Below are 25335 nucleotides of genomic sequence, written 5' to 3' on the forward strand. Positions count from 1 at the left end.
AAGTTATAAGGGCACTACATTTATGTGGTTATTTATTTTAAATGGTAGAAAACAACTGTTAGCTTTTTAATGATAAATTACACATTCCTATAATTGCTTTGGTTTACGATCTATTGATAATCAATTATTTATAAAAATCCTATCAGTCCATTGAAATTTAAAGACTTATTAATTCTGTAATTAATAAGGGTTGAGTGCGTGAAATAAATTCATATTTCACTATATGAAAACATAAACAATTAGTTACAAAACAAAACAAAAATGAGCTATTTAGCTTAAAGAACAAGTCAAGAAAATGACACTTGAACGTGATCGACAAATTTCCATTGATGCACTCCAACCATTGGGGATGTCTCCAGAGCCCCTATTTACGCTGTCAGCAAGTTCGAAACTTTGGAGAGGAGGTAGAGCTACCTCAAAAAGGTTAAACTGGATCCGAAGGAGTTAAAAACACAGCCCTGGTAAATTCCTTTTAGTCAATGAGGAACCATACAAGAGATTTTGCAGTTTCACATCAGAGTGTCCAGAGAGTTGTCAAAAAGTGGGTGGAAAAAACCTTGTGAAGGTGGAAACGCCAATTTTGTCACTAGTAATGAAAGAAACTCATCTTCTAAGTATCATTTCTAAACTGATCTACCGTAAATAATACCCTATTGTAAATTTGAGTCAAATACGTTTTTTTTGTAAAATGTCTCATGCAATAACCCATTGTTATAATTTTATATTTTATACCGATTTAAAACATGACTTTCAAGCATTTTTCTTTATCAAATATCATTTAAATACAAAAAAAAGGATAAATCCAGCAGTAATAAGTGATATAATCCCCTAAGAGTTACAAGTTACTTTAAGATGGATATTTCAATTCAATTCGGAAAAAAACTAATAATAAAAAAAAAAATATATATATTTTGATTTTTGATAATTTATTTGACTACACCTTTTGTTCCACAAATGTCAATACAACTAAAATAGTCCAAATATAAAAATTGATATAGTCTAAATTGAAAGAATTTTTTTATTATTTTAGCTTTATTTTTTAATAAATGAAGAATCTAATCATATACAGGGGTTTAACGTAAGTCCTGTAACCTGCTTTTTTTATATGAATATTGCGCTATACATTAGGGTGGCCCGTTATTACTTCTTTTTTTTTTGAGCTCTGCAAATAAAAAAGGCATCGAAATTACATGTTACTCAAAATGTGAAAATAATAAAATAAAATAAAATTTTGCATCATTTGGAGGGTTTCACCTCTCCTTGAAGTTTTGTAAAAATTTACGTCTTCATAAATCCAAAAAATAAATAAAACAAGGCTGGACGCTTAGTAGAGCGCAAAACCTCGTCCTATGGTAATTTTTTGCTGTGAACTTGACATTAGACTTTGACGTTGACCTCTCAAAATTTAATGGACTTTTACTGTGACCGTATATTTTCCGGGATTTGGGGACCTCAACTCGATACGAGAATCCTTTGGACTAATCAATATAAGCGCGTCTGCAGGAGAGGGGTTGTACTACTTCTCACAGGAGTATCCATTCTAGAAAGGCTTTTATCCAGAAGGAGTTGACCCATCGCGAGTCTAGCTAGATAATCAAGGTTTGCAATTGATAATAAATATTTCCCTCATTTTATCTAATAATAAAAAACCTGTTACATAATTTAAGTTATAATCCTGTACAATATAATATTTCTATAAGGTAAGGGTACATCAGACCTCCCAAATAAAAAATTGCCTTAGTGGTATTATAAAAATATTCCACCTATAATAAAATACACTGTATGAAATATTTTTAAATTCAAATAAATTTTACGGGGTCAACATTACGCATTTTGAAATGAAAATATTATAATATATGGTTATATTAATATGGCAAGAAACTTTTTACAAGATTTCTTTGTTTATTATAATTATTGTCAACTATCTATTCCTCGAAAATATGTTGTTTTTATTTCAGTTAGTAAAAAATCTAGAATAATCTTCAAATATTCCTTAAATGGCATAAAAGAGCCAAGTGGAAGAAGTTACTTCACTTCAGTGGGATTCAAAACTTATTGCTGCTTTGTCAAATAAGAATGTTAATGATGAGCAGCTGACTGTAGCAATTGGTGATGCCAAGGAAATGAACTCTTACTCTTACAAAACAGGGACTCACTTCGACATAGCTCAAGGATTATTTGGTTTTTACAATAACTCAAATTGCTGTTGTAATATCTGTATACAATGTATCTACATTAACAGTTTATAATATATATCATATTATATATGTCGTTGCAAGAGAAAGTTTGTCGAAATTTAATTTCCCTTAGTGAAATATATATTTTTATATAATTATATTTAGGTAAAATTTTCCGAAACCTTTAATCAAATACGCAATATGCATTTAACACAGCTTTACAAAATTTTATTTTTTTGAAATCTTTTTAATTCCATATTCACAAATATGCTATGAGCTTTTCCGTATCAAATCTGAGTTTCTATCTGAGTATTTTTACACTTGTTTTTGATAACATATGATCCAACATTTCAATATGAAAAAATCAATCATCCACAAAAAGTTTGTTTAATTTTCCAAAAATGTTATGCTGATTTTGGATTGAATATAAGTATATAATTAATACAAACATATGATTATGAAAAAAATATGATATGTTTAAGTTAACGATTGATTTTTTTATACTAAAATATATTTTCAAATAAAATGAGTGAAAATTAAAATCAAATATTTTCAAACACTAATAATTGATTCGTGATCAGCTTTTTAAATATAACTTGAATATAATATGGAATTATACAGGGTAGGGCAGCAAACTGGGCTCAAGAGATGAATTTAGAAATACATCAACAATTTTGTATTTTTAATAATAGCAAAAAAATAATGTTAACAAAACATATAGACAAGTTTTTAACAAAAAAATTTTACTCATTCAAGCCACCTTCATTATCATTCATAGCCCTTTACACGTTGCCTAAAGGACATGCAAGAGTTGATGACAAACTCCTCTGACAAGTTGTCCATCCTTAAAATAGAACAGATGTAATTTATTTGAATTTGAGGCCAAAATACCTAGGACTATAGTTCGGGCCGGATATTTGGTATTGTAAACCAATTGGATCTTTTATTTTGTTTCTGCAAGTGAGCGATTGTTCCTGTGGTTGTGGAATTGATCAACAATGAAAATCTTTTTTCCCAAGAAAATTTTCAGAATTTGCCCATTTGCCTTGATCCATGTCAGAATTTCTTGTACCTCTCGTTAGTGTGGCGATTCATTGGCTCTGTGAGATCCTCCTTTATATTTTTCTCCTAATTTAACAAGAACTTTGTATCCCTCTGTAAATTATGCCCTCCGCTTTCTGATATCCTAAAGAGGTTTCATTTATTTTTTTCATCATGGGCAACTTAAAAACTAGGCTCATAGAAAAATTAACAATGTCCGTAATCTTCATTACATCAACTCGTGAAGCTACAAGATCTGAGATGCACTGCATTTTTGCTTAAGAATCGCTCATGAATAAATAAATAATTAGTATAGTTTCTTATGTAAAAAGAATAATGGAAACAAAATATCAAAAATAATCAGTTAACCTTTTCATAGTAATGAGAAAATAAAGTTTAATCAAGAGTCCAAGTTTTGTTGCTCTACCCTGTAAAATAAAATGTTTTACTTGTGTTATCAAAAGAGACTGTAAGGAGAGAGGCAACATGCTGGTTAAATTTAATAATAATATTAAAAAAACAAAAATTCCAAATAAATCACTCATTTTCACACCCTCAATCAAAAAATGACTAGGCATGATACTTTTTTAATTTGCGAAAAAAATTTAATTGCAATATTTATTTACAAAAATCCCATCTTTAGTGGGTAAAAATGACTCTGAACAATAATAGTCCCAAATTACTGTTATCTCAGGTATTTCAGATTTCAAATGACTGAGAGAAAAAAGGACATCTGTTTTGGATTTAGCTCTCAAAAATAGATATATTTTTCGGCTTGAATTCATTTGTACAAAATGAGTGTTCCCATCTGCTTTTATACTTTACACATATATCATTAACTAAAATCTTACTTATGAATAAACATAAAAACACACGCAACAATAATAAATACGAGCTCATGATAAACAATGAATTTAATCTGTCTATGGGTAAGTAACACATTTTAATCTTTTTTAAATGTGGAACGTATGTAAAATTTGAACTGTCTTCCAATTTAAAAAAAAAATTATATTGTCTATGAGTGTTTTTATGTTTTTTTTTGTAGCTGTTATTGCTTTTATAAAAGGTTTATTTAAACGTCTGACTCTACATACATTACTCTACATATATTATATGTTATCAAAAAAAAAAAAAAAAAAGGAATGCAAGACCTTCGTGAATTAATGTACTAAGTATTATTAAATTTATACAAATGTCATCTAAAAAGATTTTCTTTTTTAATTTATCAAAAAAAGGGAAAACCAAAATAATAAAATTGAAGTACTTTATTTAAAAAGTATATGAATGGAAGAAACAAGCATTTCTGCAGTATAAAATCAATTTTATCGATCAATTATTCTTTTGTCGTATCAAACAAATATGTTAATTTGACGAATAAATTTAACTATAAATAAAAAGGAAATTACTGTTATCTTTAAAATGCCTGGTTTCTTTGAAACTTTTTAAAAACATATATAGAGAGTATCACAATTATATTTTTGTTGGCAAATAAATGATAAAGAAATAAAGAGAGTGGTTTTAAGTATGTATATAAAAATTGAACTAATGTATGTATAAAATTTGTGTGATTTTGTGAGTTGTATATTTATTCACCCTGATTGTAATAAAATACATTTGTCATATTTCTATGAACTCTACTTTACTTCTCTTTAAATCCTAACGACATAACTTCCTTGAAGTTTTTAACCACTATAACATTAACGGAGATATTTATGCAAAATAAAACATATTATGATTATAAAAGTATACAAAAAAGGAACCCCAAATTTGTAACAGCATTTAATTACGATTTTATCCATTTCATTTTTAATAATGAGGTTTCATTATGTAACCAAACGCAGCTCAAACCTAAACAAACAAGTTTTACTACTACTTTATGTAATTATCTCCTCCTTGCCGTCCCCAGTGTTGAGAAAGCAGCCAAGGTTATTGCATATCCGTCCGGACTATCCACAAGATTAGAAAGTCCATTAGAGCCCAATCAGACAATTTAAAATAAAACTACTTTATCAACAGTATGGTTCTCTTCTGGTCTTCCTCCATGGGCCCCTCCTCCTGCCCTTAACTCAACCCCTTGACTTGTCAGTTGCGGATTACCTTTGAAAAGAATGTCTGAAGCACCTCACATACAAATTTAATTCCCTCTGAGCTGTCATCACATCATGGATACAACCTTCATTGTCATGATCTACTAATCTGTTTGCTGGATGTCAAGGCTGTTTTGCTTGTGAAGGAAGACACATTATATAAAACATGGTTGAATATGGTATTATGTATATCATAAATTTGTTTTGAGTTTTCTTTTTTGAATTCCTTTAATATTACGTTTTTTATAATTAAGTCATACTACAGCATGTATTGGCTCCACAGTGTGTAGTGGTAGAAAGTATTACCTTAGACGAGTGTGAATTTTTTTATATTTCCAATCTGAGTACGGGTTTAATTTTAATACAGTTTTTATTATTCTTTTATTCATACAGGGAGATAACATTTAATTATAAAGTGCGCAAGCTAATGGATAATGGAGAGCAACTTTGAAGATTTGTAAGGAAATTATATAGTTGAACCCTATCTTGACTAACTTAAAGTAGAGTTAAGAATCGATATCAGAGTAATTATAGCCTATATAATGGTTAAATGTAGAATGGGATTTCTGATTATTTCCTTATATATGGCAGTTAATATAATAAAACGTCGTTATGGCTAAACTCCTTTCCTCCATAACATTCTTCAAATTTTCAGAGTGAAAATATTAATTTGTGCAGTCTCTCTTAATATACTGATATATTAATAGGGGGTATCATATGAATAAAAAAGGGAGATACGTAATTCCTCTTTTCTCTAAAGTTTAATATCAATAAAAAGAACTTTTGCAAATAAATGAGATTTTCCTAGAAACGAGAACTAAAGAAGAAGGTTTGAGAAGCAAGAAAACAATATTCATAACAGTGATACAAGATTCTCCTTCAATGCCAAGGAATCCCAAGGAAAAAAAATATTTTTAGAACAGCAGAACAAAACAAAGCAAGCTATCCCAATGTTGTTATAATCGCAGAAAATTTCAGATTATCTGATACAGTAGTGGCAGGCAGCACTTTGCAATTCTTCCCTGGAAGACACGAATTAGCTTACTTTGAAGATCACCCTTGATAGACAAAAAATAAGACGAGTATGACAGAGAATAAGAAAAATTCATGAGAAATCCTCCAAAGACAATTCTTTACAAATTCCATGTATCTGCTTTGATTCCAGGATTGATTCAACAAAAGTAATTAAATATATATATGTATATATGGTACCCTGTTTCACCGAAAAGTGGAAAAGTTGAATATCAATCAAGAGACATACATTAAGAAATAGAGGAACATGAAAGGTTATTAAGTGCAGTTGTATGTGATGGTTGCAAGACAAACGTTAAGACTTTGTCTGGAATCATTATAAGATTGGAGCTCTCGATTGGAAGACCAGTATGCTTTCTACATATAAACCTTACACAATTTTTTTTTAATACTTGGATGGACCACAGAAAGGACCAAGAAAATTATGAGGGACGGATAGAAAAGGGTATCTACAATGATGTATCAAAAAACCCAATTGTTGAATTCAATAATATTCAAAGAAAAGTAATTTTAATCTCTACAGATAAAATAGAAAAGTTTGAGTTCAGATCAGCAATACCTTTACAAAAAATCTTAGTGCATAAATCCGATACGACACACAAAGACAATTTAAAGTTCCTGATTTAATAAACTTTCAGTCTGATCATTTTTTTTTTAAATGATTGATTGGTCAAAAACATGTATTTCTGTTCCCCTATTTTACAATATTGGCACGCTGAAGATATTAAAAAGTTGAACAGGAACCTTTAAAATTAATTTTTTTTCCTTGTCATTCCCAGTCCGTCGAAAAAGATGAGAGACTGGTTTCTGAAGATTTTAGTAAAGTTTACGGATATAATCAAAGGCATGGATACATTTTGTCAACTCTGGAGTCAAGGAAAAACTTATAAAATTTAAAACAAAGAATCGATAAGTAGTATAAATGCTGTTGTATAGATTTATTGTTAAAAATAATTGTGTTCTTAAAAAGTTATATATTCTTGAAAATTCTAGTCTATGAATGAGTTATTTTACAGAATAAAAATTAAAAACTATTACTCATTTATTATCTAGCTTTGCAAATGTAATCAATATAAAATAATTAAGTATAAGGGAAGGGGAACCAATGTTGCTTTATAGAAACCAGGGTAATTAAGGAACCAAAAAAAAATAATTATAAAATACATGTTAATATTTTGAAATGTGTAATCATACTTATTTTTTATTTCTTAATACAAAAAGTTTTGCTTCAAGCAGAAGAACACTCAAGCACAAAAACTGAGTGGGGGTAAGAAGGGGGGTGGGGGGTCTGGGAAAATTTCATTTATTAAGAATTCATAAAATATAGCTATAAAAAATAATATTAAATTTTTTAAACTATAAAGAAGATTATTTACAAATAGATAATTTATAATCCAAATTGACCTTTTATACACATAATAAATGACAGATATTACATCCATCATACGTGTACAAGAAATTTATTTCTTGTACTTTAGCTATAATAATATAGGTCAACAAAATAAACTTTTTTTCCTCATCACAAATTTAATAGCATTTTTCTTAGCACATTTTTTGCGCTAATTTCTAACCTTTTTTTTTTTTTGTGGAACGTAGAGTTTCTTTTAAAAAAGTACTTTCGAATTTCATAAATTTTTTGAGATTGTTACATGATAAAAATAAAACTTTTTTGAAATTTTTCTAATTTTTGGAATGCAAACAACAATATGAAATTTGATGTGAAATTGCCTTCCTTTTGTATATTTTGCCTTGATTTTCAATATACAGCAACCAAAAATTGAACACTATCCAGCTTTCGTTCATAAATCCTTGGTAGCAATTCTCCATTGTGCGAATATCTTTTTAAAATACTCTCCTTGTTCATCACTCACTGGACCAATGTTTTCGGCGAATAAATCTAATTGGGAATGAAGGAATTGAATTTTCAACAATATTAGGGACTCAAGTTTTTTGTAAGCACAAAGCAAGTTCTTAACTCCATATTATACGCAGGTGATATGTTGTTTCCAAGGAAATTTTTACTTATCCGTTTGAAAGCCATCCAATCCTTTAATTCCAGTGACATATGGCTTTTCGAAATGCATTTCAATGGAAAAAATCCTTTAGTTGTGGTCCAAAAAAAAATCCTCCTTCAATTTTGTCGCACTAACCATTTGAAGTTTTATCGAAAAGGTATTGGAACTCTTCAAAATTGACTTTACCTATTACAATTAGAAAAAAATATTATACCAAGTCATATGGGGAGACGTAGTTGAAAGATTTGTAGACATAAGATGTATATTTTTCTAAATCGCTATTTAAACCCGTTTAAATATTAAATATATCCTTGAATAATTATTTTATTTTAAATTTTGTTTTTGCTAACAATGCTCAGGATGATTAAATTAATGTCTTATTATATTCTTCTTTAGACATGAAGTACTTTCAGAATAAATATTGGTAACTATATTCATAAGATCAAGTTTATAAATGGAAGCCCTGAAAAAGGAAATAATTTTTTTACTTTTTTTTAGAAATATTTTTTTACTATACTATATCTTAGAAAAATAACATGGGGGTATGTTTATAAATTTTGAGACTCGTATATCTTTTTTTTATTTAGAAAATATCATTTCTATACAGGGAGGCTTTATTAAATTTTTTGATCTACCACAAATAAATGAGCAAACTTATTTAAGACAAAATTATCTTAATTTTAAATACTGTACGTGCGAGAAGATATATAAAAACATAGTTGGAATTAGCGTCAAAAACTCTGTAGGTTAGGTTACACCCAATATTATTTCCAATGAAAATTCTATATTCCCTTGTGTACTCTTCAAACTTCTATTGGGTAAGGGTAAAGAAAATGGCAGATTAGTAAAATTTTTGCTTCCAAAATTTAATACTTTAAAATTTAAAAAATTTCTACTCTTACAGAAAATAACATTTTAAATCACGCAACCCCTTTATTCTATTAAGGAGTATTGTTGATGTTTAAAGAGTATAATATCCTAATTTTTAATGTATAAATTGTTAATACACGTATACGCGTACGAAGTATAAGGTAACCCGTCTTAACAGTCGTTACCTATATAGATTGTATTATGCAACTATTTTGCTTAAAAAATAGGAAAAATCAATTAAAAATTAGCCGTATAAGCCAACTATCTCTTAAATATTCTCTGACCCTGAACATCATTGTCATTTTCTTTCTCTACAATTTTTTGAATGTATTACATATTATTGAATTACTACATAGTATTTATTTATTAGTAAATTATAATGTTGCAAAGTAATAGCTCTTTTTTTTTAATTATATATATATATATTCAAAAATATGGTAACAAATTGACATTTCACTGTGGGAAATAGTTTCCAATTTTGAGAAGTATAGATGCATAAATATAGCACAAATAAATTTCGATGGTTAATTATAAATTATGAAGAAAATTGTCAAATACTTTTAAATTTTATTTAGATATCGATTTCATAACACTACTTTTTTTTTTCAATTACAGTCTATATAAATAAGTTTAATATGTCCAATGAATGTTTGAGTAAACATGTGTTGAAATTTATCATTATCAAATTATATATAGAATAAAGCCAAACTAATATAATAAATACAATATTGGGGAAGGTTAATGTAAGCATCCAATGAAACCAAACAGAATTTAAAATTAATTAAATATTTCCCATTCATTTGTTGGACAGTAATTAAGAAGGAGATAATACTAACTTCTCCAAACTTTGTCTTAGTATATGCTCTCAAGCTATGCACATAGATAACTTGCTTAAAGGACAAACACCTAACGAAAACATACATATGTATATATATATGTTGTATTAAATAGAAATTGATAATTCAAAATTAGTTGAATTCGTTCAATAATTGCCAAATCGTCTATATATGTATAATTTTCATTTTTTAAAGCAGAACTTTCTTCAAAAGACAAAAAACTTGAAGCAAGTAAAACTTATGAAAAGTATATTTAAGTATTGATCTGATATTTTAAAATTTTATATTAAAAGATGATTTGGTCTTTCCATTCAATTTAAGATAAAGATGTATTTACGATTGATTAAAAAATCCCCATTTTTCAAAATTAATTAACTCATTTCTGTCTAAATTGTCATTGGACAGAGATAAAGTATTTGAGCTTCGTATAACTTCAGGGCAATAATTCAGATATTTGAATGATCCCTTAGATAAGTCAGTTCTACTAAATCTATTGGAGGGGGATACAATACGTCAAGATTGTCCAATTAAATATCCCACCTTTTGTATGACAAAATAGATAAACAAATTTAACTACAAAATCAATACTTTTAAATATATAATTTGAATTCAGCAAGAACTTCCTGATGGCAGTCACGGAGGTAGATAATTTTCAAGGTGTTTAAAAGAAGGGGAAGTACATTGAAAAAAATATTAGTTAATTATATGGCAATATTATAACAGTAAAAAAGTTTTTAAATATATTTTAATACAAATGATAATCTGTGAAAAACTTAATTTTTATGAAAAGACACTAACCATAACCCACCATTTATATACAAATAAATACATTTGGGTATGAAATAACCAATAACTTCCAAACATTTTAAACACTACTCAACTCTATTATATACATAGACTGCTCAAGGGATTTCAAGTCATAAAATGCAGTTTTTAAGTCTTAATGCATTACCAAGGCCAAAAATCTAAAAATTCATATAATATATGTAAAGTACAATATTTCATCATATTTTTAATTTAGAATATAATTAGCATCAATTAATTAGCAAGGGCTAAAAAAAGGAGAAAGTTCAAAGTGCTTAAAAGTGTTAAATAATTTATCAACAAAATAGCTTTTACAGTCAAATTCCATCTTTATTTTAATCAACAGCAACTCATTTTTAACGAAAATATTGTAATTATATGTACTTGATTTATTTGATTTTTTAAAAAGGAAGATATAAGTAAATTTATATTTATTTACTTACTATTAGTTTATGACATAATTAGCTGAAACAAATATCATTTTTCTTTATTTTTGCTAATAAGTTTTAATGTAATATTTTTCCTAGTTTTGCACAACTGTAAAATTATATTCTGATATTTACAAAAAATAACATAAAATCCAAAATTTTAAATCAATCTTTCGTGTCCATCAAGCTGAAAATGAAACATCGGACGCGTTTTGTTGGAGCTATTTAAACGTTCTTGTCATAAATCCTTAATTTGTTATCTTCCTCTTCTGAATTTGATAATGAATTTAGATATTTTATGTACAAAGGTACAACTTTATTTGATAATTTAATTTATAAATATACGCACATTCGAATGTAACAAAAAAACAGCAAAATAAATTAGTGCTAAAATTACAAATGAAAATTAACAAAATTGAATGTGAACCGTCCTTACATGAATTTTGAAGTGAACTTAGAACCGATTATTATAACTAAAGTAAACCTTAAATTAAAAGCAAATGGAGAAACAAAAAAAAAATTATTAAAAAGTTGCAATACCTCTTCGTTTGCATTAGATCACTTTCTCTTCATAATCTATCATTCTGGTAGTGAAGTTCTTGAACATTTGAATTTTTATAAAAAAATTGAAAATCTCACTATGAATATGTTGATGCTATTTATAGATGCCAATTTACTAATTAATAATAGTTGTGCACAGAATTGAGGTCCATAGACTGGCCAATCCACTCCATAATCTGAATTGGTTTCTTCATTTACCCCATCTTTGTTACATTGGCTGTATATTTTTGGTAATTGGCGTGCTAAAAGATCACTAAACTTTTTCTGTGCCCCTGCCTAAGAATAGAAGTTTGTTTCACAAGATATCCAAGGTACTTTACTTACTTTTTTTTCTTTACTTTTTTTGTTCGAATAATGTATATTACTGTTATAATAGGCATAGTATTAAAAATATGACAGTTCTTTATAAAAGGTTTATTATAGCCATAGCCAAATCTATACTACCCTAGATGCGGTGAATTCGTCCTTTAACATCTTTATAACATTATTGTTTCCACTCCTATGTATCATGGTGGGATTAAACGGTATGTTTCTACCTTCAAAAACTTTTTTATCCATAAAATGTAAATCATGTTATTAGAATGAACCTACAAATAAAATTTTAGACCACTCTTTTCTTTGTCAATGAGCAACCTACAAAATCGACCAGGGATCAAATACTTATTTTAGTGTTGCTTACTGACTGCATTATTTATCTTGCTTTTTGAGTAGGCAATCTCAGGAGTGTTTTTTCTTTTCCAATGATCGGTTATCCTTATTATTTAATTCCTGAGAAGTGAACTTCTTTTTGTATTAAATAGAACTATAAAAACCCGGATTGCAAATTTGTGTAGTCTAGAGTCAGTCCTTATTTTTTTCAGTTCTGTCCAGTCGTATGACCGTTTCTATTATGCCTTGGGAATTGTGCTGAAGACCTAGGGGTTTCCAACTGTCAGTATCGGAACTGATTAAAAAGTTAAATTGAATTACGTCTTCAACCATTGAAATTGATAAGTTTACAGACTGATATGGATGATTAAAATAGACCAGACCAAGATTGCCACATTACTCCAAATATGTACTCATAAAGAATTAAGAATATCCCAAAATATCTTTTGCTGATTTATAATTGTAAGTCCTTGTTGGAATCCGAGTTTAATAAAAGCATCAGCATAGATGCAATTATTGCTTATCTCCTTGTTTTTTACCTTCTTCCATTCATTCATCACAACTGTTCGTAGCGGATCGAAGGTAACGTCATGAAATTTAAGTTCTTCACCTTCAAAACATTCTTAGAATTTTCAGGTTGACCACGTTGATTTTTGTTTCTTTTTTATCAATAAAACATCCAAAATGATACCCATTCGCCTCACTCCTTATTTTTCCCACAGTAACGTTCTATCTTTAAAAATAAGATAATAGGCCATATCAAGAATTAATTCATCTGGAGTTCCATTTGTACCATTAAATTGACAAATATCAATGGACTTAAAAATAGAAAATTAATTTAAAAATAACAACAACAAAAATGGTTTGGAAACTCAAAACAACTTTAGAACAACAATGAAACAACTTTGAGGACTTGTATTATAGGTATAATCCTGAAGTATAAGTAATGATGCCAAAAGAAAAAAAGTCATTATCAAATGTTTAAATATACAAAAAAACAACGATTTTTCTTATCCAAGCAGATGTTGATTAAAAAGTTTTTCATTTATTTAATTAGAAGGAAATATATAAAAAATATACATATATATGTATACAATTTATTTTAAACATTGTTTTTACTCAGTAACTCTAGGTACTGAGTATAATTTCTGTGAAGAAAAGGGAAAAACACGCAAGTGTTTTTCTTGTTACTTTTTAAAACCCTTTAAAACTTTGATTTCTTTTTTCTTTTCCATATGCTTCAGTTTTACATACTACATACATTGAAGAAGTTTAAAACATACACTTCAAATACTTTCTTCAAAACAACAGTATCGATCAATTTTAAGTTTTGTGTGTTATTTAAATTAAACTCACTTTCATCTAAAGTAAATTATTGATTTTTTTCTATTTCAAAACAAATGTTTAATTAATTTAGAAAAAAAATATATATGCGATTGGTACTAATCTTTTTTAAAGTTTTATACCAGTGATAAAACAGACAAGTGACTTTTGGATTAATATTGTGTGATTGTGAATGTTTTTACGTCCATAAACATGAAAATAACTTTTATAACACGAAATTTCTGCTTTTGTGGCGTACAGAGATTAATATTTCAAATACTATCAATAAGCCTCAATTATGAACTAATAAAAATATTATGTCAAGCAACAAATCTTCAATAATTTAAATATATCATTGATGTTAGGGTTTTTTTTTTTAGAATAAACTAAAATTTTGGTCATCCGTATCAAAAATGAAGAAATTATTATACTTTTAAAAAGAAGGTTATTTATTTGTACCTGCAAGTCGTTCAGAAATAGATACGGAGATAATTTAAATATTTTTTGCATATGAAATTGTATTTATACAAATGTATTATTTATATTTTTCTTAAACTGATGTCTTTTCAAGCAAAAATTACACAAGTTCATCTACTTTTTTTTATGTTTAAATGTAAATATTATTAAATAGATTACTCTGTAGGCCACACAAAACAGAAATATTTGGGCTAAAAAGTTTATTTTCATATTTATTGTTGTAAAAACTATGAAGAACCCACCATTTTCATCAAAAAGCCAAAAAAAGTTGCAATGATGATGACTAGTGCATCTGTGGGTGTATAAATTTATCATAAAAAATAACATTATTTAAATATTTCGTGGCATCTACAGCTAGACCGATTTGCGAAAAAGATAAACAGATTCTTAATTTACTTAAATGTTAATTAATTATAAAATACAAAAAAATCAAAATTTAGGGCTATGAATGTTATTTTCATGTTTAAAGAGATGAAAGCAAGCGGAAAAGATCTTTTTAATCCAAAGGTAAAGAAAATGTGAAATTATGTTGATTTTTTTTATGTTTGCTGCTATATGAAAGTGATTTTCTAATTTTAACATGTTAACAATAAATTTTTGAGCAAGAAGTATTTTTTCATTTTTATTTTCACATTCCTCAAAATTTGCTTATTTGATACGTGGTATGTATAGTTATGTATATCTAATTAAGTACTATTTTACACATAAAAGAAAATATTTAATGCAGATTTCTTGGTGTAATGTATACAACCTTTATGTTAGAAAGCAATCTAAGAATTATGGAATGTACCAAAAACCTAAAAAAATAAAATACACCATTGGATTGATATACATAAATAATGTATTATTTCTTTAACCCACAGCTAGCAAACTGGGTTATTATATACTTCTATTATTCTTGTGAATCTACATTTTAGGGTCAATAATTTTTAGTATGCTATTGAAACATTTAATCTTATTTTATTACACTCTTGATGTAACTTGATTTATTCGTATAATTATTTTGCTGTTTCATAATCAAGGTTTAGTGAGCTTAACTAATTGCTTTGCTTTAAAATATTTCAATAGTTGTACATTTTTAATGCTTAAATTCTTCTCCTTTTTTTTATATGTGAAGAGTGAGGCGCACATCGATAGTTACAAAACTGTAATATTATGCCTATTAGAAGAAGAGTTAATGGCCTTAAGCCTTGAATCTCAGGGCGATTACATTTCTCGTCTGATTTTAAAAAAATGAAAAAGGAGCAAGTGCTTTAGATACATGTTTACTTTTTAAAATTACATGCAGTTCTAAGTACACCATACACAAAATACTAATCAATATAATACAAGTGTGTAAGTTTCAAGTTTCGACTCGGTACAATGTGCATTCAGTTTCAAAAAATTTACTTTTTTTAAATCTATACGTAGACCAATTTAAATTTAATAACTATAACTATTTACATCATAATTAATTTAATCCTTTAAAAAATGATAATTGCAAACACTGATACTGAAGGCTTAATTTTTAAACAATAATTTAAGACCATCTGTTTTGCATTAAGATATATAAACTCCTTTCACTATAATATTAAGTATCCAACGTATACCTAACCATAAAAAAACATGGTTTTGACCAATATAGGCTAAGAAATTAAAATATCTCACTTCACGTGCCTAATTAATGCATAGAAAAAAAGTTAACATCACATAAAACTAAAGTTTCTTAAAATTAATCACTGAATTGGAAGGCTGCAATAATGTCTTGCAGCAAGGCTGCCAGTATTTATAGTCATTTCTATAATACAATAAATCATTTTCTTAGCTATCAATCTTTAAATATTAAAAAAAAGATTGAGGAAAAGCAGTGATTTCTGGGTGTTGAGGATCAAAGGAGGGCTCCATAAAAGAATTGGTCATGATCTAACTGACAGATTATTTATGAGACCATCATAACTATTTGGGGTGATGAAAAAATGTGGTCATCACTGGAGACAGATGGGGAGGTTGTGGGAATACATTTGTGAATGGCATTCTACATACCATGAGCTTTAACAAACCTCTTAACTTTAATCCAAGGTTGATAAGTCCGGACGAGTTATTATGGGAAAAAGGTATAACTTCTGTTGGCCAATACCTATCTTGTGGAGGTACGGAGCTTAGCAATTTCATTTTAGTGATTAGAACCAAGAGATTAGTCCTATGCTACCGTTCCAAAACCAGTAACCTTGAGCCTTCAACTCCCTCCTTCAGTGGAATAACTTTCTAATAGTAGAATAAGATCTTTAATAAACGGTGATGACAATGGAGTGTCGTCTCTTATCGTAAAGATTGGAGAGACTGGACTTGAAGGAAATGGTAAAGGTATTAAAGCCAAAAACAATATTGAAAAACTACCGAATAGATTCCCATAAAAAATGGTTAAGATACCGCTTTGCCACGATTCTTTATTTACAAATAAGTCAAAACCAATAGTTGAGTCTAGAATGTGCTCTTTTTGTAAAAAAATAACCTAGACCTCATTCCATTTGTTGTATTTGTGATCAAAAGAGGCTCCCGTTGTTAGAATAGTGGATTGTATTATCCGTGAAAAGTACGACCAAAAACTCTGCCCTTCAGATTGGCTTGTAGCAACGTCTTCGAAATACAAACAGAACCTGAAAATTGAATATATAATCACTAGAGTCCAAGGGATAATGTATGGGGTTAAAAATAAAATATTGCCTATTCCACCAAGGCTGTAAGAGTATGTACTCCACTCAATGGAGATCCTAGAAGTCGTGTCTGCCCAGTCAGAGATAATTTTGAATTATTACCGTGTATAAAGCTTACTGATGGACCAGGTAATTCTCTATACCAGCAGGATTCAGGATGACTCTTCTGTGTTATTACTCTTCACGTCATCATAGAATTATCGATACTACGTCATATAATATCCTTAGTGATATATTGGAGAAAAGGAAATGAGCGAGCGAGGGGTTTATAAAGAGCTCGCTTGAGAACCTCACTTCTTGATCTCATTACTTGTCTACCAGGTTTTCTTTTTTCTTTTCCTTCTTCATTAATTAAACTTATAATATTTCAAATTCTTTCATTGACTTGTCAATGTTATTTTTTCATAAAGATTATTTGGATTATTTTATGATTTTTGACTCATGTGATATGTGTAAATAATATTAAAAAATAAAAAAATATTAAAAAACTTTGGCAAATATTTACACATTTTTCAAAACATTATTGAATCTCCAACTTTTAATGACAACATATGTTGATGCAAACAGTTGCGTAGAATTAAGAAAAATATGTTGGATAGTCTACTGGGGCTTTTGTATCCATAACATTCTCAAAGGATTTATATGTTATTAAGCACCCAAATACTTTACCCTAAGGGCTTCAATGATTTTATTAGCCTCTTGATTACATGGTGCTATAATTGTTTTTTCGAGTAACCATTAAACTCCTTGTAGCTCTGAGCAAAAATAATGAAAAACCTTTTCCTAAAATTCTGCTGAAAAATAAGTTGTAATTCCTAAAGCATCCCATTCAAAAAATCTACAAAGATCTTTCCATCTAATTCTTTTTTTTTCTTTTTGTAGAATATATCGTACTGACATCGATTTATTTAATCAAGTACTATTGCAGTTCTAAGATATTAAGTGCGCATTCAATAATGAGGTGTCGAAAACATCCCAATAGACAAATTTTGCCGTAATCATATAGTTAGCATCGTAAAATTTGATTAGTGTATATTAATTTAAGAATGCTAATGATTCTTAAATTTGTATCACAACATTGAATCATAAGAGTTACTTGATTTTTCTTTACCAACCCCGTTGAACACCGTATTTATTGTGACAGTAATATTGATATTAAATAGTGGATCAAAATGACATATTTTATAGACATATCTGTGTTTGTGTGTATATAATGTTTACCTATTTGCATTCTGGAATAAAAGTGGGTAAGTTCTTGTAGTTTTACATTCGTTGTACCATGGAACATTCATATACCAAACAATTTAAAAAATGTGGATTCACATTAAACAAAAGCTATTGGGCTAGATTGGATCAAAGGTATATTTTGTGTTCCATCATTGGGTTTTGTTCCACATATTTTTTAAAGTTGTGAAGGTTTTTTAAGTACTCAAAATAATCTGGTATCGTACAACCTACTTATTTTATTTTTAGACTATCAACATCACCGAAAGTATCAATATTTAACCCGTTAATGCCAAAGTATATAATTTTTCATAGTTTACTCATAATTCTATGGTAAAAAACCTAATATAACTAGTGTATAAAATCCATTATATTTAAATATATTGTAACTCATAAAATATTCATTTATACGATTTTGTTTTCTTTACAGAAGTATTATGGTATTAAAGTATAGTAATAATAAACAATGAATTGTCAAAAAGAAAAAAAAAACAGAACTAAGCCTAAAAAAAGGGATTACAATTTACACTAGGGAGAAGGTAAAAATACTACATTCCATCCTAATCATCGTACGTGCATCATATCACAGAGAAAGCATTAAACAAAAGGGGATTTACGGTACTATAACCAAGTTTGAACCACATGAAACAAGTTTAGTCTGGATATTTAGTCTCTTGCAGTTCGAATTCTCACACAGTTTTTATTATTTTATCCACATCAAAATTATAGGAAGGGAATCGACGAAACCGGCAATGGCACTTTATTGACTGTTATAGAATATTCACTATTAACACTATTCAAATTTTTGATTGTCTGGCTCACGTTTTTGCCTAGTTCGAAAAAAAAACTTCTGAAATATGGTGTATTTTGTCTTTGCTGGTGTCTATCTTTGACACATACTCCAACAATTCTGAGTTAAACAAACAAAAAAAAAATTTATGTTTTTTTAGAAAATATTATCTTGCTAACACCATCTAGAGTAAACTGATTACAATTATATAACATGAGATACACATTAATGAAGCCATCTATTAAAAAACCGATTTTGTCCGTGGGCCATATTTTTGAAAATATATGAAAAATTCTTGAGTATCTTAATTTATCTCACACTTTCAATACAAAGCGTATAATTGTCTCAAAAGGTCTGTGGTTGAATGTAAAGGATCAATGCAATATTTTTGACACTTTTCAAAAATTTATAAAACAATGCTTAAAATGACTAATAATTTATCACATCAAAAAATTCAAAAGCTTTTTCAAAGGTGTGGATCTGGCTTCGAATTTTACTTAAAGTAGCCACTCCCAGCGGTGATCCCTTTTTCCAGCCTGGACCTGAGCTTGTTGCTGGGACGATTAACCTGGTTCATGGGTAAATGAAAATAACCATGATACGCTGCTTTAACTTGGACTTAAAAAAATTGACTTTTGCCCTGATGGTCTTCACTGTGTTCCTCACCATGCAAGCACCCTTCATACCCTGCACAGTTGATAAAACCAATCCGAGTCAATTTAACCGGTGAAGATCATTATACCCACAGTTATTCATTCCCACTGGTTAGATGGGTTAAAATCGTTGTATTCAACGTTTGTCAGCAGGGAATGATTTCATCTACTGACCCAATATTTTCAAAATGCTACAGTAATTTACTGCTACCTAATGATCATTATTTGCAATAATATTGCATCGACCCTGTATGTGTGTACATGTGAGGTAAAAAAGAATTTAAATTATCTCCTTTTCTTTTTCTTTCTTCCCCTTTATATTTATTTATTTAATATACATTAAACACATCTAATTCTGATATTTTATGTTTTATAAATAAAACATTAAAAAAACAAAAACAATTCCCAGGTATTAATTTAAAGTTGGTAAAATATTTTTTTTTTATCATTAACGTAAATGCATATTTTATACATTTTTATTTAATATAAGTAAAAGGAAGAAGACGGAGAAAATAAAAAGGATAAATAGAAGTGGGAAGAAGGTGCACAAACATACACCTTGATACTAAATATTTCACCTATTCCATCTCTTCTCCTTTCTAACAGACTATTCAAGGAGTGTACTAAAGTACTCCCTGGACTTTTGTCCTCACTCTTCATCTTACACAACAGAGCACTTACAAACATATTGACAGTATTACTGCATAAATTAAAGTAGATAATTCTGTAGAGAAAAACGCGTGCAAGGAGGAGGGGGAAAAAGACTATGGTATCCTTGTTTAAAATACGGATGGGATTATCAGCTGCCTACTTTATTAGGATTTTTGAGGGTATAACGAAAGTATTTATAAGCAAAATGTTTAATGAAGATATACTACGTATAATTGACTTCGACGTTTTTTATCCGTTACAGTAAATTTGAAAACGTCACACTCCATGAAATTGTAATTCATTATGAACCATATTCTCAGAATAATAACAAATGGAACAAGAAAGTAGAGTATTTCCAAATATATTTGAAGTTCCAAGTTTAAAAAGAAGGCTTAAATTAAATATAATCTACATAATAAAAAATAAACCATCATACATTTATGTTAAATATACAAAATTAAACAATTGTAATCATATAACTAATAATAACAATAAATTATAAATACAGAATATTGAAATAATAGATTGATACAAAATTTATTTTCTTGTTCTGACATGAATTCAGTTAAATATGTCATAACTTTAAGTTGCTAAATACAAGCCAGGCGTGGGGTTTAATTAAAAAGATCATCGCCCTTTTCCCCTAATGTGGAAGTTGCTATATACAATTGTGCACAGGATAGATATATCTCTACCGATGAGATCTAAATAATTATTAATAATAAAGTAAATGTCAAAATCATAAAATTGGACTATAAATATACTAATACAAAAATGTCAGGTTTAAATCCATCATAAATATTTAATGCAAAAGCTAATTATGTAGTAATGTCCGGCGATATTACTCCTTATTAAGGAGATCAAAAAAGATTCCCCCGTTATTTATGCTTGTATAACAGCATACTATTATCATGAAGGATACGCACAATTGTTAATTATAATGCTACACCCAATGTAACTTGATGTGACCATTTAAGCAGAGGTTTTTTTTTTATGAGTTTTTTGAACACCTTTTTGAACAGTCTATCAACCAAACCTAATCCTTAAGTGATAAAAATGTAATATTTATTGACTATGTAATATTGGAAAATCTAATGATCATACACAAGTCTTGAAGTGAAGAAACTAGTGTCAGACAAACTATTTGCAAACCATCCAAAGCTACTACCCTCGTTGTTGTGACCATTTAAGCACTTGTTTTTGCCATTTAATGAGTTGTGTACCATAATTCTTGATAATTTTAGATAACATAGAATCATATTTTATCATTAGATTTATAAAAATATGAATACTTACTCTAAGATGGTACAAAATTCAGAGTTCCATTTCGTAATTTGGTGTGGATGACTCGAAACATGCTGAACATTATCTTAACTTCACAATTAAAAATGGGGGTATTTCTATAAATTACAGCATTGCCAACATCCTCCATTAATTAATTATGGTTTCTCGGAAGGGAAGAATCTACTGGTGTATTTCTCCATAAATTTTTTGAACGTAGGATGATTAGCAATGAATAAAGTTATATTACATACAATAAGCATCTTTGTAAGATCAAAGTTAAAGTCTGACTTGATGTATTCTCGTTAACTTAATATTATAGTAGATGAATATCCAAATGATATGAAATGAGGATAATGAGTGGCGTGTAATTCTAGACAGGAGACTAAAGGCGCATTTATATCGACAAATCCGACGAACCATCTGGTTCTCATCCGGTAAGTATTTTCCAAATTCCTGGGCCTCCATTTTCATAAATCCAGACAGAAGGTGACGTTATTTTAGGCATTTTATTCAGTTCTTTATTGAATATTAGCATCTAATATTATATTAATATGGATAATAAAGGTGGGAATGATAACGTTATTGATAGAAGAAGATGAATATTATTTAATTACTGATGGCATAAGTATTTCTTCCCTTCTCCTCGCGCGCTTTTGTATTCTTACCAAAATTATCAACCTTATGCATAAGTATAGTTGATAATATTGTAGAGAAAAACGCGTGCAAGGAGGAGGGGGAAAAAAGACATATGGTATCATTGTTTAAAATACTGATGTGATTATCATCTGCCTGCTTTATAATGATTTTTGAGGGTATAACGAATGTATTTATTAGCAAAATGTTTAATGAAGATATACTACGTATAATTGACTTCGACGTTTTTTATCCGTTACAGTAAATTTGAAAACGTCACACTCCATGAAATTGTAATTCATTATGAACCTTATTCTCAGAATAATAGCTAATGAAACGACAAAGTAGTGTATTTGAAATATATTTTAAGCTCAAAGTTTAAAAAAGAAGGCTTTAATTAAATATAATCTACATACTAAAAAATAAACCATTAAACATTTAAGTTAAATATACAAAATTAAACAATTAAAATCATATAACTATTAATAATAATAAATTATAAATACAGAATATTGAAATAATAGATTGATCCAGATAATTTTTCCTTGTTTTAACATCGGAATTCAGTTAAATATGTCATAACTTTAGGTTGCAATACACAAGCGAGACGTGGAGTTTAATCAAAAGATAATCACCCCTCTTCTTCATGTGGAAGTTGCTATATACAATTGTGCACAGGATAGATATATCTCTACCGATGAGATCTAACTAATTATTAATAATAAAGTAAATGTCAAAATCATAAAATTAGACAATAAATATACTAATAAAAAAAATGTAACAGATAAATCCATCTTAAAGATTTAGAGCAAAAGCTAATTATGTAGTAATGTCCGGCGATATTACTCCCTATTAAGAGCATCAAAAAAGATTTTCCCCGTTATTTAGGTATGCTTATATAACAACATACTATTATCATGATGGATATACACAATTGTTAATTATAATGCAACACCCAATGTAACTACCCTCGTTGTTGTGACCCTTTAAACAGTTGTTTTTGCCTTTTATGAGTTTTCTGAACACCATTTCTTGGAGCCGATCAACCATAGCTAAGCCTTTAGTGATAAAAAAGGAATATTTATTGACTATGTAATATGGGAAAAACTAATTATCATACCCAAGTCTTAAAGGGAAGTAAGTAGTCTCAGACAAACTAGTTGCAAACCATCCAAAGCTACTACCCCCGTTGTTGTGACCATTTAAGCAGTTGTTTTTGCCCTTTACTGAGTTGTGTATCATAATTCTTGATATGTTTAGCTAAAATAGAATCATATTTTATGGTTAGATTTAAAAAAAAATTGTATACTTACTGTGAGATAGCACAAAATTCAGAGTTCCATTTCGATATTCGTAAATACTTTTTACTGATAACTTGATCGTCATTTGCTGTGGATGACTCACAACATTTTTATATGTATTTCTATATATGACATCAGTACCAACATCCTCCATTAATTTAATGATGGTTCTTCGGAAGGGATATGCTTACCCTTGTATTTCTCCATAAATTTTTTGAACGTAGATGATTAGCAATGGATAATGTTATATTACATGCAATAAGCATCGTTGTGAGATCAAAGTTAAAGTCTGACTTGATGTATTCATCGTCAAATTGATTTTATAGATTAATATCCATACTCTTGATATACGATGAGGATAATCAGTGGCGTGTAGTTCTAGACAGGGGACTAAAGGCACATTTATATCGACAAATCCGACAAACCATCTGTTTCTCATCCGGTAAGTATTTTCCAAATTCCTGGGCTTCCATTTTCATAAATCCAGACAGAAGGCGACGTCATTTTGGGGATTTTATTCAGTTCTCTATCGACTATCACCATCTCATATTATATTAATATTGAATAATAAAGGCGGGAATGATAACATTCATGATTGATAGAAGAAGATGTATATTATTTAATCAATGATGCCATAAGTAATTCTTCTTTTCTCCTCGCACGCTTTTCTATTCCTACCAAAATTATCACCCTTATGCATAAGTTAACATGATGAAGAAGACAAAAGAAAAGAGGAAAAGGGAGCCGGTCGAAAAACAAGAGTTGAGATAACCTTCGAATTATTAGTTAAAAGGTCTTAACGAAACGTAGTTATTCGAGGAGAACCCCGAATCCTCGAAGTTTTTTTAGTATGTCTATCTGCTTGGACACGAGAGCATCTAGCGTATCGGTATTCTTCTTTCACCAATCTTCACTACATATATAATTCTTTGGATTTTTGCAATTAAAAATTAAAATTTAAAAGTAGTGTTGTATTTGGGTGAAATTGCAATAAAATAGTCAGAGAGGCTCAGCACCACATTATAAGCTCCAAGAATCATACATTCTAACATACGAATAAGTCGGAGTATGTTTGGGGAGTAACAGGGAAGATTAAAAGACGACTACTGCTTCGATTTACACTAATGCCAGCAGCACTCCTCGACACTAATATTTGATTTGTTTGTATATATAGAGGGGGTTTGGCAATTCAATACTGCAACCATTTTTGGTGTGAGTTTGTGAACAGATTCCTCATAATTTATAATGGGTCAAGCTTCATATTGAGTCCAAGTTTCATCAATCTTCTCTCTACGATTTGTGTTGGGCCCTTGTGTTCCTATCCCTTCCTCAAGCCTATACGGATATCTTTATTTTGTCAACTCTCTAAAGCTATGTACATAGACTAAACAGAGACTAAACTATTTAATCACATCACATTTTGTTGCAAGGAATGTCTTACTGGCTCTCAAACTCAATATGTATTTTTTAATGTTTACTTCCCTCTGGACCCGAGGGTGACGAACACAGGTAATATTATATTCATTGAGGAACTCGTCCCTACTATTGGTCCTGGCATTAAAGTTAGTGCATTCATAATTTCGCATTAGGGAAAGAACTACATACGTTCTTACACAGTTCTAAGATGATTTTATTTCTTTCCAATAATGTCCCCATTTTTTTACTGTCTTTAATAGTTTCAACGGACCCATAGCAATCTGTTCAGAAAACAAACGTCCAGTATCTTTCAGGAACCTGTTTTTAATGTTCATTGCCATAAAAAATTCATTTGAAAATATCCTTTTAATCAGAATCAGAGGCCAACTGC

The 25335-nt window shown here is 28.9% G+C and overlaps 1 long non-coding RNA gene across 1 annotated transcript; it reads right to left on the minus strand.

The window, feature by feature from the left end:
- Positions 1–22739: 22739 nt before the first annotated feature.
- On the minus strand, positions 22740–23694 carry LOC139906047 (uncharacterized). The gene is made up of 3 exons (XR_011781242.1): positions 23541–23694; positions 23348–23487; positions 22740–23285 (listed from the first exon to the last, which is right to left on the minus strand). It is a non-coding gene; the product is annotated as an uncharacterized lncRNA (long non-coding RNA).
- Positions 23695–25335: the final 1641 nt, after the last annotated feature.

The sequence above is a fragment of the Lepeophtheirus salmonis genome, chromosome 7 (genome assembly GCF_016086655.4).
Source record: "Lepeophtheirus salmonis chromosome 7, UVic_Lsal_1.4, whole genome shotgun sequence".
Classification (NCBI taxonomy): Eukaryota; Metazoa; Arthropoda; class Copepoda; order Siphonostomatoida; family Caligidae; genus Lepeophtheirus; species Lepeophtheirus salmonis.